A 5,000-nucleotide genomic window follows, 5' to 3' on the forward strand; every position below is an offset into this window, starting at 1 on the left:
ATCATTCTCCTGTAGGAACTGCTGAGTTTTAGTTGACATGCTACATTTCCTCAGCCTCCTCAGGAAATACAGATGCTGTTCTGTCAGGAGTTTATAAACTCTGTTCCATTTTTTGAGGTTAGTTGTAATTCATTTATGAACCACAGGGTGTCAGTAGCAGCGATTCGGTTCATGTGTGTAGCGATCGTAGAGTGAGAGAATACAACTCCAAGAGTTCTAGTTATTGTAGTTATTATAGTTATTGTAGTTATTATAGCCGTGCTAATGCAGTTGTCTGCGTACATCTCATACCTGTTGAAAACATTGTGGTTGTGTGTAGTTTATTGTATTGTTATTTGTAATCACAGATCATTATTTGGTGGATAATGTTATTCTCTGTGAAGTTTGCTGCATTGTGTTTTGTGTATATCGGTACTTGTTGTGGCTGGCTTGTTGTTGATTTGTCTTTCATGTGATTCAGTTTCACGTTTCCTCCTGTTGTCAATAAAACTGTGAACAAGAGCTGAACATTTTCAGAGTTCTGATGTCAGGAGAGTGTTTACCTGCAAGTCATGCTGTGTATCGTACATAAACAGAGGACACAGCAGATACTGTTGGGATTTCTTTATGATGTGGTGTTTGTTGTAGGTCCAGGTGAGGTCCTCACTGATGTGGGGTGTGTGTTGTAGGTCCAGGTGAGGTCTTCACTGATGTGGGCTGTGTTGTAGGTCCAGGTGAGGTCCTCACTGATGTGGTGTGTGTTGTAGGTCCAGGTGAGGTCCTCACTGATGTGGTGTGTGTTGTAGGTCCAGGTGATGTCCTCACTGATGTGGGGTGTGTTGTAGGTCCAGGTGAGGTCCTCACTGATGTGGGGTGTGTGTTGTAGGTCCAGGTGAGGTCCTCACTGGTGTGGGGTGTGTTGTAGGTCCAGGTGAGGTCCTCAGTGATGCGTTGTGTGTGTTGTAGGTCCAGGTGAGGTCCTCAGTGATGCGTTGTGTGTGTTGTAGGTCCAGATGAGGTCCTCAGTGATGCGTTGTGTGTGTTGTAGGTCCAGGTGAGGTCCTCACTGATGCGGTGGGGTGTGTCGTAGGTCCAGGTGAGGTCCTCACTGATGTGGGGTGTGTGTTGTAGGTCCAGCTCAGGTCCTCACTGATGTGGGGTGTGTGTTGTAGGTCCAGCTCAGGTCCTTACTGATGTGGGGTGTGTTGTAGGTCCAGGTGAGGTCTTCACTGATGTGGGGTGTGTGTTGTAGGTCCAGCTGAGGTCCTCACTGATGTGGGGTGTGTTGTAGGACCAGGTGAGGTCCTCACTGATGTGGGGTGTGTTGTAGGACCAGGTGAGGTCCTTACTGATGTGAACTCCAGGAAGGTGAAGGAGTTCACATCCATCTCTCCTGTCTGTAGTGGGGTGTGCTGCTGCTTCTCCTTCCTCCTTGGGTTAACAATCATCTTCTTGGTCTTGTCTACTTTCAGGGAGAGATTGTTGTCATGACACCATGTCACCATGTCTGTCGCCTCCCTCCTGTATGCTGTCTCATCCAGTGATCAGGCAAACCAGTTTGATGATGCTGGTGTTATACTGGGCGGCCACACAGTCCTGGGGGGTCCCAGAGTTCAGTCCTTGTGCTGGATGTACATTGCCAGTTCTGACTGACTGATTCTGTCTGTTAGAAAGTTCAGCCCCCATTTACAGAAGGAGGGTGTGAGTCCAATGGTGAGTGTTTCAGTCAGTTTGGTTGGGGTGACTGTGTTGACTGCTGAGCTGTAATCAGTGAACAGCACTGGAACATAACTGTCCATGTCCTCCAGATGTGTGAGAGACGTGTGGATGTCAGTGCTGACAGTGTCCTCGGTGCACTGGTTCTGGTGGGCTGTAAACTGGTGGGGTCCTCTGGACAATAACGGACATTACAGTAGTAAGAATATAGACAATAAGGAGCAGAATAAGTAGTGAGATGGAGAAAAATAAATAAAGAAATATGGAACAATAAGCAATTAATGTCTAGTGTGGTTTTCTAGAAGTCCTAGTCTGGTCCCGACGGTGTGCACATGACCGAAACTCTTCCTGTATGAGATCATCCATGAAGGGCAGCGGGGAAGTAGCTGTGTGGGGTGGAGGTGTGGGGGGCTACAACAGGGGGCATCATGGGGTGGTGGGAGGAGCCATGGCAGCTGAGACAGTAACGTCATGACATCAGGGGTAGGTGAACCTCAGCAGACAGAGAGACTAGATTATTAGACATGTCCAGGTAGAGGGTGTGGAAATTAGGAAACTATGATGTGCAAAGATGGACTTTGGCAGATGTAGCTGTGGCAGCACAGCTAAAAGGAACCACAGGCATGATCAACACTGCGCCGCTCTCAGTCAACAAACTAGAGAGACAAAAGAGAGGTGAAGTGACAACATCATCACATCCCAGTTTACCAGAACTCTCAATGCCCAGAACGATGTGTGTGTCTGAAATGGAGAGAGAGAGCGAGAACTATTATCTTTGTGTGTTTGTGTGAGAGAGAGACAGAACTATTATCTGTGTGTGTGTGAGAGAGAGAGACAGAACTATTATCTGTGTTTGTGAGAGAGAGAGAGAGAGAGAGAGAGAGAATTATTATCTGTGTGAGACATAGAGAGAGAACTATTATCTGTGTGTGTGTGTGAGAGAGAGAGAGAGAGAGAGAGAGAGAGAGAGAGAATTATTATCTGTGTGAGACATAGAGAGACAGAACTATTATCTGTGCGAGAGAGAGAGAAAGAGCTACAGAACTATTATCTGTGTGTGAGACAGAGAGCGAGAGAGAGAGCGACAGAACTATTATCTGTGTGTGAGACAGGGAGAGACAACTATTATCTGTGTGTGAGACAGAACTTTTCTGTGTGTGAGAGAGAGAGAGACAGAACTGTTATCTGTGTGAGAGAGAGAGAGAGAGCGACAGAACTATTATCTGTGTGTGGAACACAGAGAGAGAGAGAGAGAGAGAGAAAGAGAGAAAGACAGAACTAATAACTGTGTGTGTGTGAGAGAGAGAGACAGAAATATTATCTGTGTGAGAGAGAGAGAGAGAGAGAGAGAGACAGAACTATTATCTGTGAGAGAGAGAGAGAGACAGAACTATTCTCTGTGTGTGTGTGAGAGAGAGAGACAGAACTATTATCTGTGTGTGAGAGAGAGAGAGAGACAGAACTATTATCTGTGTGTGAGAGAGAGAGAGACAGAACTATTATCTGTGTGTGAGAGAGAGAGAGACAGAACTATTATCTGTGTGTGAGAGAGAGAGAGAGAGAGACAGAACTATTATCTGTGTGTGTGTGAGAGAGAGACAGAACTATTATCTGTGTGTGTGTGAGAGAGAGAGAGAGAGAGAGACAGAACTATTATCTGTGTGTGAGAGAGAGACAGACAGTACTATTATCTGTGTGTGTGTGTGTGTGTGTGTGTGTGTGTGAGAGAGAGAGAGAGAGAGAGAGAGACTGAACTATTTTCCGTGTGAGAGAGAGACAGAACTATTATTTGTGTGTGTGTGAGAGAGACAGAACTATTATCTGTGTGTGAGAGAGAGAGAGAGACAGAACTATTATCTTTGTGTGTGAGAGAGAGAGAGAGATAGAGAGAGACAGAACTATTATCCGTGTGAGAGAGAGAGAGAGAGAGACAGAACTATTATCTGTGTGTGTGTGTGAGAGAGAGACAGAACTATTATCTGTCTGTGAGAGAGAGAGAGAGAGACAGAACTATTATCTGAAAGAGAGAGTGACATAACTATTATCTGTGTGTGTGTGAGAGAGAGAGAGAAAGCGAGAGAGAGAGAACTATCTGTGAGAGAGAGAGAGAGAGAGAGAGAGAGAGAGAGAGAGAGACAGAACTATTATCTGTGTGTGTGTGAGAGAGAGAGACAGAACTATTATCTGTGTGTGAGAGAGAGAGAGACAGAACTATTATCTGTGTGTGAGAGAGAGAGAGACAGAACTATTATCTGTGAGAGAGAGAGAGAGAGAGAGAGACAGAACTATTATCTGTGTGTGAGAGAGAGACAGAACTATTATCTGTTTGTGAGAGAGAGAGAGAGAGAGAGAGACAGAGAACTATTTTCCGTGTGAGAGAGACAGAACTATTATCTGTGTGTGAGAGAGAGAGAGAGAGACAGAACTATTATCTGTGTGTGTGTGAGAGAGAGACAGAACTATTATCTGTGTGTGTGAGAGAGAGAGAGAGACAGTACTATTATCTGTGTGTGTGTGTGTGTGTGTGTGTGTGTGTGTGTGTGAGAGAGAGAGAGAGAGAGAGAGAGAGAGAGACAGAACTATTTTCCGTGTGAGAGAGAGAGAGACAGAACTATTATCTGTGTGTGTGAGAGAGAGAGAGAGAGAGAGACAGAACTATTATCTTTGTGTGTGAGAGAGAGAGAGACAGAACTATTATCCGTGTGAGAGAGAGAGAGACAGAACTATTATCTGTGCGAGAGAGAGAGAAAGAGCAACAGAACTATTACCTGTGTGTGAGAGAGAGAGAGACAGAACTATTATCTGTATGTGAGAGAGAGAGAGAGAGAGACAGAACTATTATGTGTGTGAGACAGAGAGAGACAGAACTGTTGTGTGAGACTGAGAGAGAGAGAGGGAGACAGACAGAAATATTATCTGTGTGTGAGAAAGAGAGAGAGACAGACAGAACTATTATCTGTGTGTTTGTGAGAAAGAGAGAGACAGAACTATTATCTTTGTGCGAGACAGTGAGAGAGAGAGACAAAACTGTTGTGAGACCGAGAAAGAGAGAGAGAGAGAGAGAGAGAGGGAGAGAGACAGAAATATATCTGTGTGTGAGACAGAGAGAGAGAGAGAAACAGAACTGTTATCTGTGAGAGAGAGACAGAACTATTATCTGCGAGAGAGAGAAAGAGCGACAGAACTATTATCTGTGTGTGTGTGAGAGAGAGAGATCTATTCTGTGTGAGACAGAGAGAGAGAGAACTAATAACTGTGTGTGAGAGAGAGAGAGAGAGAGAGAGAGAGACAGAACTATTTTCTTT

The 5,000-nt window shown here is 44.9% G+C and overlaps 2 protein-coding genes across 2 annotated transcripts in view; both read left to right on the forward strand.

The window, feature by feature from the left end:
* LOC145651814 (NLR family CARD domain-containing protein 3-like) overlaps positions 1-1,996 on the forward strand; it is a 14,750-nt gene extending 12,754 nt beyond the window's left edge. The window contains exon 6 of the mRNA XM_081700010.1: positions 1-1,996. This exon is cut by the window's left edge and continues 421 nt beyond it. The gene's annotated coding sequence lies outside the window, so the exon portion shown is untranslated.
* A 181-nt stretch (positions 1,997-2,177) lies between these two features.
* Positions 2,178-5,000, forward strand: part of LOC145657006 (stonustoxin subunit beta-like) — a 17,670-nt gene continuing 14,847 nt past the window's right edge. The window contains exon 1 of the mRNA XM_081711149.1: positions 2,178-5,000. This exon is cut by the window's right edge and continues 11,257 nt beyond it. The gene's annotated coding sequence lies outside the window, so the exon portion shown is untranslated.

Source organism: Electrophorus electricus, chromosome 1, assembly GCF_041902795.1.
Source record: "Electrophorus electricus isolate QZ-2024a chromosome 1, ASM4190279v1, whole genome shotgun sequence".
NCBI classification, from domain to species: Eukaryota; Metazoa; Chordata; class Actinopteri; order Gymnotiformes; family Gymnotidae; genus Electrophorus; species Electrophorus electricus.